Source organism: Callorhinchus milii, unplaced genomic scaffold (assembly GCF_018977255.1).
Source record: "Callorhinchus milii isolate IMCB2004 unplaced genomic scaffold, IMCB_Cmil_1.0 Scaffold2, whole genome shotgun sequence".
Lineage (NCBI taxonomy): Eukaryota > Metazoa > Chordata > Chondrichthyes > Chimaeriformes > Callorhinchidae > Callorhinchus > Callorhinchus milii.
The window spans coordinates 48,345,725-48,361,740 of NW_024704743.1; the positions used below are offsets into that span (position 1 = coordinate 48,345,725).

Below are 16,016 nucleotides of genomic sequence, written 5' to 3' on the forward strand. Positions count from 1 at the left end.
AAATCTTCAATGTTTGAACTACAAAAATTCTTTATCTTTAATGTCAATCTTTGTTCACACTTAAGAAATACCATCTGAAGCCGTTCCCGTCAAGCCAGTTAAAAATTCTGAAGACTTTTGATCATCACAAATTCTTTTGTGCATGTTAGTGCATGTATTTTAAACTTGCTATTTTATGAAAGAAGTAAAATACTTTACTTTGTCTGAACTAAAGTCCGAAACACTGATTGTCCAGCGACTTGAGACGTCCTCCCGATGTGGAAGACGCTATACAAATGTAATTTTGTTGTTGTTGTTGAAGTAGACATAGGAGCAATATGAATATTTTTCATCATTTGTATTCCCCTGAGTTATTTTTTAATATATGATGAAGATTTCAATTGATATTTTATTTCAATTACTAAATATCAAAAAAAAATCAGCCAAATGTCTGATACATGCAGAAACTTATCATCATGCGTAGATTATCTAAACTAGACTGACACTTATGTATGGAAATTTCCCTGTGTCTAGAATGGAATACACACTGGAGAGATGCATCCCGTTTACCTAATTCTGGAGAATATTAGGCATAGGTTGACAAGAACGAAGGCTTGAGGTCCCCAGAGTGTGCGTTGGACTTAAACAATAATAACAATAAATAACATTTGTATAGCGTCTTTCATGTCTTGAGGATGTCCCAAAGTGCTGGACAGTGATTTGCACCTGAATTGGGATCAGGAGTGGTGGAGGGCAGGGAGAGTATGAGGGTGACCGAAGAGAGGGTCTTGAGATGGGCCTTGAAGGAGGCAAGGAAGGTAGTGAGGTGAAGGGACTATGGGATGGAGTTCCGAAGGATGGGGGCAGAAAGGCTGAAGGCCCGACCTCTGATGGTGGGGCAGGTCAGACGAGGCACATGTAGCAGGCTGGATATCTTTGAAGATAGGTCGATGTGGAGTTAGCAGGTCACAGAGGTAGGGAGGAGCAAGGCCGTGGAGGATTTTAAAGGAGAGGAGAAGGATTTTCAATGCTATCTTCTGGGGGATGGGGAGCCAATGGAGCAGGGTGGGGGTGGTGAGAGGATCACGGAGCCTAGTGAGGGAGAGGACACAAGGTGCAGAGTTGTGGATGATCTGCAGTTTGTGGAAGGAAGAGTTCGGAAGGCCGACAAGCAGGGAGTTAGTGAAGAAACAGAAAAGAGAGGAAGTAAGGCAAAGTGGTAGATGAAGAGATTTCCAGAGGTTAGGGGCATATGACCTGAAGGCGTGAACATTTATAAGTAACATTTGTTTACAAATGCAAAGTGGAACATTGGATTTTCACAATGTTGCACAGAATTCATCTTGCCAGGTCAGGTTTGTTTTCAGATCTGTCCTGAACCATTTAATACAAATATATTCTTAATCATTTGTATTCAATGGTTCATATTGTTAAATCCAAGTTTTCAAACCTACAATTTTTATATGGACAGTAAGAAATATAATTATTTGGGAATAATCTTTAGTTAAAAATAAAATATCGATACCAATATTCTAAATATTTTTATGTTCTACCAGCAGTATGCAGAGAGAATGCCATCAGGGTTTACAGCCTTATGGTTTTCTCAGTTTCTCTCATGCTCCCTAGTTACCTCTCAAAAGAATGACCAAACTGGCTTTTTTTCATGGGTGGACCATGATATAACAAGATTCCATTTATGATAGTGAATGAAAGCAGGCTATTTGTGGAAGGTATCACAATCAAATCCTATCTCATATCCACCTCCATGCTTTCGAACCAGGTTCACTTGAAACTACTAAGGAATAGAAACCCTTTCCGAGGAAAGTTCAGAATAACAGTCACCATCATTTCAGAAAATATATCTACCTGTGCCAAGTGTGCCAACAGGGGTCCCAAGCAGAGCCTCCTCTGATATGCAGGGCAGCATATCATTCTTGAAATATTTGGGAGCTTTATAGTGTTAAAAGGTTTGGCATTTCTGACAGTACAGCACTCCTTTCAGTATTTACGAGTTCAAGTCCTGGTGTGAGGCTTCAGCCCACAACCTGGATTCCCTGAAGCAAGAATGCTGTTACCTAATCCAGACGCTCATTTTCGAAATTAAAATAGTTTTCAATGAAATGTTCTTCTTTGAATTAAACTTTAAAGTAAGAAATTAGTTGACTTGGGGAACATAGAGCAGCTCTTAATGCTGTATCAAGCTTTAGTACTAATGCTTGCCATATCATGTCATGGAGACATTTCATAGTGCTTCACAGGATTTTACTGTGAAGAGCAGTGACTGTATATTTGTCGGCAAACATAGAAGTTATTTTTTATGAAAATACTATTGGAGGTTATGGTCTACGCTGTATCCACTATGTGCACAATGTTAAAGTAAGATGCTGCTGTATGCATTCTAAAAGGTCAGTGAGAATAAAGGTTGGAAAAAATAGAACATTACAATTTGTTTTAAATCTGGTATGCAAAACACTTGCTGTACTTTTAAATCTGGAATGCAACCAGGTCTCTCTGGTATTGAAGGTAATTGTCAACATTGTCCTACTTATTTCTCACTAAGGGCCACACAAAGTAGTTACAATAAGCAAGATATGTCTGAACCAGATTTCCCCCTTTAGAAAAGCATTTCCTAAGCAATGATCAGACCTGATGGTAGAATAACTTCACACAGATGGTCACTTTGCTCCAGTTTAGCAGTGCGAAACTCCTCAAACATTGGGGATTGGGTTTTATAATTAGTACAATTGTGTAGTGCGCACTGCAGTACTTTACTTAAGTTGAATCTATCAGAAAGTAAAACCTGCCATGAAATAACGTGTGTATAAATTACAAAATACTGTTTGGACCAGTTGAAAATAGTACTGAAGCACTGTAGAGGAAAACCTGTACATCTCTGAAATTTTGTATAGGAAAGCCCATGGATTGCTAACTTGTTATTTGGTCAGCTAGGTGTCTGACACATGTGGAAACCCACCACCATGCTTTAGAGTATCCAAACCAAACAGTTCCACATATATATGCCACCCACATATGTAAATTTCCCAATATCATTCTGGAAAGTGTTAGGCGCCAGTTGGTGAGGCCTGGGACCCTGGCGGGAGGGGGCTTGAGGTGCCGGTGGGGGTACTCAAGGCTGCAACTGGTGCAAACCGTGGACAGCAGCTCAAGCCCTTACTCCTTGTGGACTATTCATAGCACTTGCTCCCTATGGACGAATCACAGCACTAGCTCCTCATGGACCAATCACAGTACTTTCTTTCTGTGGCCCAATCACAGCACTTCCTTTCTGTGGACCAATCACAACACACGCGTTCTGTGTAGCCACTGTTAGTTGCACAAATCTAACCAATTGGGTCACATGGTGCAAATGGCAGGTGAGAGGAGTGAAGTCATTCTTACTCTTCAGGCCTGCAGTACCCAGAGTATGTGTGATATCTGTGCAGAGATGCATAGGCTTTCCACTGTAGGCATTATTTTTTATTTATTTTCTTTAACTATTTTCAAATATTCTTTGCAGTTAAAGTAAGGTGCTCAATTTCTATGTCCTCTCAATGTGTAACGCAATACAAATGCAAGTTATTGTTTTACGGATTTATTGTGTGGAGTCCTCATTTTAAGATGCCTATATCATGGAGACTTTAACCCTAGTTTGGGAAACCCTGACTTAGGGCCTTGGCTTGCAGAAGCTGAGTGGGATGATTCTTTGGCCCAGTGACAGATCATCCCCTCCAAGTCCTGTCGATAGGTTAGACTGGCTGATCTGCATCAGCAATACCATGAAGTACTGTGGACCTGTGTAGGTCAGCAACTGGACAACTGAGATGACCATAGAGGTTAGACTCTATTCTTGCAGTTTGGGAATGGAGTTCTCATCGCTAGCTCCAAGGAGATCCCACTTACATCACATGATAACTATTTTTCTACTAAGTTATCCTTTTACTGAATTTCACCTATTTTTCTACAAATGCAATAATGTGCCTTAATTCTATGTGCTTTATTAAATTAATATTTTTTAAAAATTGTAAATAAATTTGATTTCTCTTAGGAAGTGGGAAACTGAGCCACACATTATATTTCAAGCTCTTTGAATTATACTTCAAATATCCTCCTGATGTGAAAGGCGGTCAAAAATGAAAATTGTACTTTGGCTATATTAAAAAAAGGACAGTATTTTTTCAATAAATAACTGGACTAAAAATAGCAAGTATTTACACTTGTGGTTTATTGTGAAGAATATCTTTGGGTAAGTACAATGATAGCAATCCTTAAGATTTGAAAGTTAAACAACCAATTTTGAAATATCAGTAGTGTGAAATTAGAGTGGATACCGTTTAGTATCCGTTCTCTAGTTTTATGGTGTATTTAGAAGTACCATATGTTATGGCATTAGCAGTGGAATCCTGTAGAGTATTGGTTAGAACACGTGCCTCACAAACGAGAGGACCTGGGTTCAATTCCAGGACAGGGTGAAACGTTAGGCACGTTTCCTTACTCCACACACCTCTGTTCACTTCGCAGTAATTAGGAACCCAGTTGTTAGTCGATTGGCAGATTGCTTTTCAGAGCACAGCTACATCCTTCACAGTGATAACTTGTTTCCTGGATTTGATGCCGACAAGGCTGCATATAAACAATAGGGTGAAGTGATATTCTTCAATGGGGATTAGCTAGCAAAAGGTCCAAAAGAGTAGAGCTAGTAGTTTCCTGTGGAAACTAGATGCAGCATATACAAGCTTGCCTTAACAATATAAAAGACTGCATATATTTTTTTGAATGGGGAGGGTATCTCGTTATAAAGATCCCCAGGGGTATACATGACTCCATATTGCTGATGATGAATTTTGTGATCAAGAAAAGGGACAATCTCGCTGGGAAATGAAACATTTTCTTCGTATTTTTGCACTAATTGTATCAGACTCCCAGACCACTTGGCAACTGGTCTCTGGAACTCCATTCCCAGATCCCATCAACTTGCTTCCTCCCTCCCCTTGGTCAAGGAGAAGACCCTTTTATGGCTCAAAACTTACATCTTTGACCGTGCTTTCTGCCAACTTTTCCCTCCACACCCACACCTTATCTCCCACGCTCAGCGTCTAGGTACACAGAGCAACAGGTACATTTGGTATGACAGCCATCCTTGCAGCTCATCAATTACCCCAGCTCAGATGCCCAGCCAGAATTGTCAATCGCTTTGGGCCAGAATCCCAATGCAAAGAGCGCTATATAAAAGTAAATTGTACTGTTTGGACCACAAATGGCACAGATTCAATGTAGATCTACTGTAATCTAACCTCAGAAAAGTACTTGAGTTACAGATACATTTGGTATGCTGACTATACTTGCAGTGACTATAACTAATGCTCATCAATTGCCCCATCCCAGGTGCCCAGCCAGGGCTGTCAACTGTTTTGGAATGTCCTCCTGATGTGATGTGCGCTATATACATGTAAATTTGTTGTTATTGTTTTCCAATTAATATTTTTTACTGTAGACTTGTACAAAATAGAAACTGGATTGACTGTGCAAAAATCATTTCAATTACTACTGTTGCAAGAAGGGGGAAGAAAAATACATTCATATTGATCAAGTCTATTTGGAAGTTGGTTCTTGAGTCAAAATTTTCTTTGTTAATAGTGTGTGAACAACCATCTCTAAACTGATGTCTTGAAGATTACATGAGTTGTTTGCCAGTGATTTGAGCTTTTGGAATTGCTCCTTTGTGACCTCCTGCCTTTTGGGGTTTTGAGAATAGGATACTTTTGGAATACTTCCCTTCTTTAATCACAGAGACAATGTAGCAGTATCTATGTATTCAGAGTCCTACTTCAAGCAATAAGTGAATATTTGTATTTTAAATATTTGTGTTTTAAGGAGACTCACCAGAATAGTATCAGGGATGATTTAATTATATAGAGAGACTAGGGAAGCTGGGATTGTTCTCCTTAGAGCAAAGAAGGTTAAGGGGAGATTTAATAGAGATGTTCAAAATTACTAGCGGTTTTGATAGAGTAGATAGGGAGAAACCATTTCCACTGGCAGGTGAGTCGGTAACCAGGGGACATAGATTCAAGGTAATTGGCAAAAGAGTCAAAGGGAAATAAGAATTTTTTTTATATGGAGAGTTGTTACAGTCTGGAATGTACTGCCTGAAAGGGTGGTAGAAACAGATTCAGTAATACCTTTCAAAAGGAAATTGGATAGGTTCTTGAAAAGGAAAAAATTCCAGAAGTATGGGGAAAGAGCAGGGAAGTGGGACTGATTGGGCAGCTCTTCCAAAGAGCCGTCACAGGTATGAGAGGCTGAATGGCCTCTTTCTCTGCTGCAATATTCTATGATGCTATACACTTATTTCTTCACAATTAATGTTTTAAAATATTTCTAATTAAATGTTAAATGGGCCCCCTCAATTTTACAGATTTCCAGGGTTATGTACTGTCATGGAAGAGCAAAGGTTCCTGCAAGTTGAATCCATCTCTGCTGGGAACTTAGAAAATGGGGCCTGTTACTTTTTCACTCCTGCGATTGTATATTCCAAGGGATTAGTTCTACTCCACACCAATTCTGCTTTATACTGTATTTATATGCTCGCATCCTATACCACTGTACTCTCTAGGATTCTTGGAGAAAATAAATGCTGCTTGTCTTGGATAGCTCTTTATGAAGTGCACATAAGTAATTTTCTCTTTCTCTTCCTTGCAACTATTGACTCAGAGCATGTGTGAGCATATACAATCTGCAACAAACAAGCCATTGACTTTCTACTCTTGCTGCTGAAGCTTGTGCTCAGAGAATTGTAATTAAAAATCACTTCTCAGTTAATAGAATCTAATTGGCCTGAACTTTCTGCATTGTATAAAGAATCACTTCATCAAAAATGGTTGCTTACAAAATAAGCACTGGAAACTTTGAATTGCAAACTTCATTTTATTGAACAAAACGCAAAATATTGCAGATGCTGGAAATATGAAAACAAAAACAGAAGTCGCTGGTAACACTTAGCAGGTCAGGCAGCATCTATGGAGAAAGGAAAATGAGTCAGCGTTTCGGGTCCACAACCCTTTGTCAGAACGGACGAACGTTGACTCACTTCTCTTTTTCCATAGATGCTGCCTGACCTGTTGAGTGTTCCCAGCGACTTCTGTTTGTTGCTTTCATTTTATTGAATACTGGACATCTACATCACTTGAGAAATTAATATCTAGTTCCTTTTTTCTATCATTACTACAAAAAACACAAACAAAATAATTGATACTCCCTAGTAATGTAAACTGTAAACATGTTTTTTTCCCTTATTTTAGCATCTGTCGATCAAGTCTCTCAGGGCACTTGGTCATGTTGTCTTCTCAATTAGACAGGCCACTGCTGTCACTTGTAATTAGCGTAGTTTTGGTGCTACCTAACCAGTACTATCTTTTCCTTGAATTGTGAATCCTGGCTACATTTATTTTCCCTACCAGCCCCACTCACTTGAAAATGCAATCTTCTCTTGGCTTGTTTTCTGTTTTTTTTTCTCCCAGATGATACTGCATCCAACCTCAGAATGATGGAACTCACTGCCAAGAATTTTGGTCACTATATCTCATGATGTAATCTGAACAACTCCATCTATCCATCTACATTAAGTATTCCCCACACTTAGTTTTCAGACAAGCTGATGTACTTTGCTTGTGGGTTGCTTTGTATTATAATTCTGTTTAATTTAAAGAGGTTAAGTGGTGATGTATTGAGTCATTTATCACAAGGCTCAGATTCGATCCCTGGTCTATTTTGAGTTACTTGATCTCAACCAGGGTGATTTTAGGGGCACAACATTTTGCCTTAGTGCTTGACAATATTTATTATGGAACATTTGCAACTCTCAAATCCCAGAAATACAGAACATTACATAGAGTGTTATGGCATGGAAACAAACCATTCGGATCAACTAGTGCGTAATGGTTATTTATACTCCATACAAGCCTCCAGGCCTCCTCTTCCCTTCTCTTATAATAACAATAATCCTTGCATTTGATATAACTCTTTATCACATCTTCGAGACGTCTCAAAGCGCTTCACAGAATATAATATAATAATAGTCCTTGCATTTGATTCAACACCTTATCACGGCTTCTAAACATCTCAAAGCACTTCACAGAATATACTGTAAAGTGAATTAACTGTATATTGTGTGGTCGAAACGCAGCAGCCAATCCTATATTTCTATTCCTTTCTCCCTCATATATGCATCAAGTTTCCTTTTAAATATATTAATGCTTTTTGCTTAAACCACAGCGTCCAACTCAATGTGAAAGAACATTGCACGTAGAGTGTTGGTTTAAGTTGATTGCTTTAAGTTCAGCACCTTGGGACTTCCTCCTGACATCAAAGGCGCTATTCAAATGTAATTCGTTGTTGTTAACAGCACCTAGACTTTTTGTGATAAATCTGTAAAACTATTAGAAAAACTTTCTCATAGATAAATATATGCTGTAAATAAATCTTATAATTGCCTAAATCTTACATTCACCTGAGTCCTGTTCAGTTTCCTATAAAAAACACTTAGATTTCTTTGCACTATTATTAATCATTCCTAACTCATAATGCTGCTCCCCTAACGCTCATACTTACTGATTGCTTTGAATCATGGAAAATTATGTCTTAACCCATTGATGCGTGTGCACATAACGGCCGGCTGCATTGAATCACGGGAAACATAGGCTTGATCTGTTGATGCATGCGCAGAAGAACTTAATTGCCTGAGATTCCATTGCTTGCCAGTGAGAGCGCATGCAGGGATGGGTGGAACCGCATTGAATTGTGGAAAATGTAGTCTTGAGCTCTCACCGTATGCACACTTACTGGCTGCAGTGACAAACTACCGACTCGACACTTACCGGCTCTATTGAATTACGCATGTGCAGTGCAGATTATTGATTAAATTGGCTTAACAATTTATATTGTTTGCCTGCAACTCGAAATTGGCGTAAGTTATATTCGTTGTGGTGGCAATCGATATGACTTATGTGAGTTTTGTTGTATTTAGAAATTATTTATTAATCTCTTCTCTTCCCTCCCCCCATAAAGATAAATTGTGTACAGGTGCATCTTCTGGTTGTATAGTTCCACTATAGAATCGTCATTGATTGTTTTGTGACGCGCTGTTGATGTAAGAATACAATTTGGTGCTTGGGGTCAGCAATTCACAAATTTCATAATTGAGTTTGTTTCCAGGAAAGACTGATGAAATTCTCCTCTCAGAAAAATATAATTAACTAAAGATCTAAGGTCTAGTGTAAGAGACATTGTTTAAGCAGAGGGAACTTTATTCTGCATCTAAGCTGTGTTTCATTGATATAGAAATAATTAATGCTGACCTTTTTAGGAAAATAATTTTGTACTCCACATGCAAGTCAATGCTTCATCATTCAGAGAGATGACAGGTTATTTTAAAAACCTCAGGAAATACTTTGGTACTGCTGCACTCCAATCTTGCTCACAGATATTGGCAAAAGGCTATTCTTCATATGTGATCCTGACAGTGAGATTATCAGGTTATTTGCCACAGGGTGGATCACAGTTAAACCTGATCCTGTCTTCTTCACCTGATACTCGCACACGTACACTTTCCAGTAGCAGTTACTGGATAAGCGATCAAACACAGGATACCTGGATGAATCTTCAGCCCAGGGACTCTATCATGTCCTTATGGTTACCCAATTTGTGATGAACTAACTTGGTATGGTTTGGAAATTATAAACATTGGACTTTATTATGTGTTGCTCAGTTTCAAATTGGGCATGAACTTTACCACCTGATCATCAATATAGCTCAAATTGATCAGACACTTAGGTTCGAGTTAATACCTCTAGTTTTGACTATTTTCCATTAAGGAGAAATGTTTTGCCCACAAAATATACAGTACATTCAGTTTACAGTATGTTTTGTGAAGTGCTTTGAGATATCTCGAAGATATAATAAGGCGCTATATCAAATGCAAGGATTATTATTATTGTGCCCTGATTCTTTCTGGAACTACTTGACTACATTTGTAACACGATGAGAATAGATAGCTTTTTTTTGCGTTGCTGCTGATGATAGAACATAGAACACACTCAAATTTGTGCATTACCAGCTTCTTGACTGAGATTTTTAATGAAAAGAGCTGATGGTACAATCAACTCTTCAAATAATGAAAGTACAATGGACAGCTGAATTATTTTTGAAACTTTTTCTTTAAAGTTTCAGAGAGGCAGAATTGGAACTAATTGCAGTTATTCTACACTGATGTAATGCAAGACCACAAATGGGAATGCACATTTATAAACATAATAGAATCGATTATCACTAATTGAGACAACCCCATTGTGGATAAGAAACTGCAGATAAATGGATTTACAAAATACAAATTGGCTGTAGCGCTAACCAAATATTCTTACACTATAATGTATACAATACCACACTGCCGGTTAGTCCTCTCTCTCTTTCTGACACTTTATCTAACTCCTTTGACTGTTTCTCTCTCTGTGTCTTTAACTTTCTATCTCAGTTGCTTTTGTCGTGGCTCTCTCAGCCATAGTGTGATAATATGATCTTTGCAGTTCCTTTCTAAAAGATTTCTTCTGAAGGTTATAAACAAACCTACGCCCAATAGGAATATTGAAAACGTAGGCTGATCATATCTCAATGTGGATGAAATGTTTCATATTGGAGATTGCAGAAAACTGGTATACTCTAATGAAGAATTGGTGAATGTGTAAATAGGTGCAAAGTAGAAACCTTGGATATTCAATTAAAATTTACTTTTTTTATGGTGGGGGGTGGGATTTATATTCTAAAACAAAAATTACTATTTGCAATGCAAGTAGCAAAGAAGGATTGACCTAATTTTATTATTTATCTATGCAGGGATATAAGGTTATTAGTCAGATGACCATGAGACTTGATTTCCAGAGTGTGTAGCACTGACTCGCAAGAAAAAGCTGATATTTGAAAAGGATCCCCTGACAATTCTGTGGTGTTTAAATTGTCAGAGCATGTTTAGTTTGGGGAGATGAGCTAATCTTCTCTAGCAAGGTTTACAACAGGTTGGAATAAATAAGGGGCTCAGTTAGATGAAGAGGGATTAACTGTGCAGATTGAGCAAACACTTCTTTCATTGAACAACTGGTTTTATTGGGGATTTGGCAACGCTTGCAAATATTGATTACTTCCCTGCTACTTAACACAAAGATGATAGAACATGTGCAGTATTTATGTAACCTGACTGCTGGACCCTGAACTCTATGGTCTGAAGTGTTCAGCATTCATATTAATGATTTGCTGTTAAGACCTAACTACTTACAAGGGGAACAAAAGTCTTCATTCTGTTTTAGAACATAAGAACATAAGAATTTGCTTGGCGAAAGAAGGTCAAGGTCCATCTAGTTCGCCTTTCAACATCCTGGCAGTTGCTTGACATGTTGTGTCCCAAATTATACACTGTATCCTGAGATATTATTTTCTAGCAGAAATCTATCTAATTTGTTCTTGAAACAAGCAGCATTTTCTGCTTCCACCGTCTCCAGAGGGAACCTGTTCCAAAAGTTTACTACACACTCATTGAAATGGTGTTCCCACAGATTTGTTCTGAATTTACTCCCCTTCAATCGCAAGCCGTGTCCTCTGATTCTACTGTTCAGTACAAGATAAAACAGCTTATCATGGTCTTCATTATCTAGTCCCTTCAGAATCTTAAAGCCCATAATCGTATCACCCTTCAACTTTCTCCAGTGTGAAGATGCCTAGTTTACCTAATCGCTCCTCATAGTCCATTCCCTCCATCCCCTCAATCATTTGGGTTGCCTTCCTCTGTATCCTCTCAATTTCTGCAATATCCTTTTTATGTAGCAGTGACCAGAACTACACACAGTATTCCAAGTGCGATCACACCAGTGATTTATAACATGGTAGGATTTGGAGAGGCAGATGAGGGTGTGGATTCTTCTCACTCAGCTTCCATTAACCCTGTAAGTAAGTCAAAGTCTCTTAACAGATAGGGTGGTCCTAGCCGTACAAGCATCGGGAAGCTTTCTGCAATATTCTTAAACTGGGAATGAGAAAGTAACCCCCCCAAAATATTTTTGGTCAGCAGTTGTCTGACATATGCAGAAAACCCTCACCATGCTTAAGATTATCCAAACCACCCAACCCATTAGGGCTTTGGCTTGCAGGGTTAACAGTTGCTGAGTGAGTGATCTTAAAAGAGTGATAAGACAGGCTAAAAGATTGCATGAGAAGAGGTTAGCGGGTAACATAAAGGGGAATCCTAAAATATTTTACAAGCACATAAAGGAAAAAAGGTTAGTTAAAGGTAGGGTGGGGCCAATCAAAGAGAGTGACGGCAATCTTGTTGTGGAGGCAGAGGGCATAGCTGATGTACTGAACAAGTACTTTGCATCTGTCTCCACAACGGAAATGGATGCCCCAAATCCCTCAGTATTGGATGAGAGGGTAGAGGAAATAGATCAGATTACTATAGACAGAGATGAAGTTCTGAAAAGATTGACTGGGCTCAAAATTGATAAGTCACCAGCACCAGATGGATTTCACCCACGGTTGCTGTGGGAGATACGGGTTCAAATAGCGGAGGCTTTGGCCAATATATTTCAATCTTCATTGGACACAGGCGTGGTGCCAAGAGACTGGAGAGTGGCTAATGTTACCCCCCTCTACAAAAAGGGGTAGAAAGACAAACCCGGAAATTACAGGCCAATCTAACTTCGGTAATAGGAAAACTACTGGAGACCATAATTCGGGAAAGAATAAATCTCTACTTAGAGGAACATGAGGTAATTAGAGACAGCCAACATGGATTTGTTAAAGGCAAATCTTGCCTAACAAATCTAATAGAATTTTTTGAAGAGGTGACTGCGAGGGTTGATGAGGGAAATGCGGTGGATGTTATTTACATGGATTTCAAAAAGGCTTTTGACACAGTACCGCATAAGAGATTAATCCAAAAATTAGAGGCCCACGGTATTAAGGGGACAGTGGCAGTTTGGATTAAGAACTGGCTGAGTGACAGAAAGCAGAGGGTGGTGGTTAATGGGTGTTTCTCGAAATGGAAGGAGGTGTGCAGCGGTGTCCCCCAGGGATCGGTATTGGGACCACTGCTCTTTCTAATATATATTAATGATCTGGACTTGGGCATAGAGAGCACTATTTCCAAGTTTGCAGATGATACAAAGTTAGGTAGGGTAGTAAATAGTGAGGAGGACTGTAACCAACTGCAAGCAGTCATACACAGCATGGTGGAATGGGCTGACATGTGGCAGATGGATTTCAATGTGGATAAGTGTGAGATGATACACTTAGGTAGGAAAAATGATAGGAGGCAATATAGACTTGGTAGCTCAATCTTAAGGGGCGGTGAACGTACAGAGAGATCTGGGTGTTCAAGTAAGCGAATCAGTAAAAGTAGCGGAGCAAGTAGATAAGGCAGTAAAAAAAGGCATTTGGTGTACTGAGCTTTATTAGTAGGGGCATAGAGTATAAGAGTAGGGAGGTTATTGTTAATCTATACAAAATACTGGTTAGGCCTCAGCTGGAGTACTGCGTCCAGTTCTGGGCACCTTACTTCAGGAAGGACATTAAGGCACTGGAAAGGGTGCAGAGGAGATTCACGAGAATGATACCAGGAATGGTGAACCTTAGTTATGAGGACAGGCTGGAGAAGTTAGGACTTTTCCCATTAGAGCAGAGAAGGTTACGCGGGGACCTGATAGAGGTCTTCAAGATCATGAAAGGTTTCGACAGGCTAGATAAGGAAAAGCTGTTTCCGCTGGTAGGTGTGTCTGTGACCCGTGGTCACAGTCTCAAGATATTTACCAAAAGAAGCAAAGGGAAGGTTAGAAGAAATGTTTTCACTCAGCGAGTTGTTCGAATTTGGAATGATCTGCCTGAAAGGGTAGTGAAGTCCGATTCGATAACAGCTTTCAAGAGAGAACTGGATAGGTATCTGGGGAAGACGGGTTTGAAGGGTTATGGGGAGAAAGCTGGTGATTGGGGTTAGTGAAAGTGACTTGCTCTGTCAAAGAGCCGGCACAGACTCGATGGGCCAAATGGCCTCCTTCTGTGCCATAACATTCTATGAAAAAAAAGATGATTGCCTGTCCCCAGTGATTGGTCTGCCCTTCAAGTTCTGTCAATGAGCCAGGTTGGCTGTGCTGTCGTCAGCAGTGCCTTTGGAAGGCTCCGGACCCACTGGCTCAGGAAGTGGACTACTAAAACCGCCACAGAGGGCTGGCTTTCCGACAATCCATTGCCAAGAATATCATCTGGAGCCAGTTCAGCTCCAAGGAGGCCCCGCTTACCTGCCCCCCCTCCCCCACCCAAGCAAGATAACAAGAGGCATAGGTTCAGGGTAACAAGGGGTTGTTTCGGGACGGATAGCAGGAATTATTTCTTTACCCAGGAGGTAATTAATGACTGGAATGGGCCAAGAGGGTGGTTGAGGACAGAATGCTGGACTTATTTAAGCAACAGCTTGATGCTGTGATGGAGGATGGTAAGTTGGGTATTCTAGAAGGAGATCAAATGAGTCGAAGGGCCTTCTTTATCTCAACAGACATTGTGAATGTCGGCCAAAAATTGGCCAAGTGGCAATTCTAGATTGAAATTCTGTTACTTTAAATATGTGAGACATTATGCTGGATAATTTTATCCGGTTTGTATCTGAATCTATTCGCTTCTGTGGGAAACTAATTGTTTGAGAAATATTTCTAATAGCTTTGCTTGAGACAAACAGAACAACAGAACTGATGCCAATCTGCAGTGAGACCTGCAGACCCATTGGGTGTTTGCTTCTTGCCTGCTTTGTCCTCATGTTCTTATGGCTTTGGGCCACCTCAACAGCATGATTTCACATCTCAATCACAGCTGATGCTGCTGCTACAGTTCTGTATAATATAAATGAACTTATTTTAGGCTTTTTTTGTTTTTACTTTTGTTAGAGACAACCAAAATACTAAATTTTCATTTTTCATTAATAAAACAAGGACATTTTAATCTGTTGTTTTACGTGATTATCTTTCTGGTGGAAGTAGTTCTAATAGTTTCTAATAGACTTTTTTTAAATAAATGCTATTTTTAATGACTATTTCATTTTATTTAAAGAAGTCATTAAACATTGATTGATCCAACTAACTGAACAATAATCAAATTCTGTTCATTTTTTAAAATGTATCCTTGTTCAAACTGTGTCTACAACAGTCACCACGTAGTCTGAATTCAGTTTATCAGCAGCACAGCAGATAATTTGAAGAATCTTTCATATTCAGAAATTGAGTGTACTTAAATAATATTGAAAATAGACTTGTATTTTCATTAAAGATCATTTTTTGCAGCTGGTAAATCTGCAAAGTACATCTGAAAGGTGATCACTAACCAAATACTATAAAATAAGTAATGTTTTACCTCATGATTCAGTGTGTCTGACATATTTAAGTGGATTTGTCATATCATCTGTACTTAGTCAATAAAGCAATAACATCAGTCGTTTACAGTGAAATAACAAATAGCATTTCAAATCAATTTAAACAACATCTGATATGAAAATTGAAGAGCAATTGCTTATTTATTTCTAAAAGTTCTAATAGTTTTGAACATTTTAGTATAGCTCTGTCAGAATGGAATGTTTAATAGTGATATCTTAAATCACCTTCACTTTACTTCTGTATCCAAGCAGAATTCACTAGATTGTGTTTGAAGTGCTGAAGTCCAGAATCTGCTATGACAGTATCAAAAATTTCTTAATTTTGAAGTTTTATTAGATGTACAATGTCACATTTCATAAAATAAATTAATACTGTAACAAGATTCAGTAAATGTTCTGCATGACTGTTGCAATGTTAAAATGTTAACAGTATAATTGATATAGTAAGCGTCAATTTTCACTGGCTTTCTGGATAATGTTATATCTGTCCGTATTGTTAGTCCATTTTGATTATCTTCTGTATTTTTATGATTTATATAGTGTTCCAGTGAGCCTAATCTAAGATTCAAAGTGACTAGTCCAGAGA

General features: G+C 38.8%; 1 protein-coding gene across 1 annotated transcript in view; it reads left to right on the plus strand.

Moving 5' to 3' along the window:
- The window catches only part of skap2 (src kinase associated phosphoprotein 2), a 144,908-nt gene that overhangs the window by 64,517 nt on the left and 64,375 nt on the right, over window positions 1-16,016 (plus strand). The window lies entirely within an intron of this gene.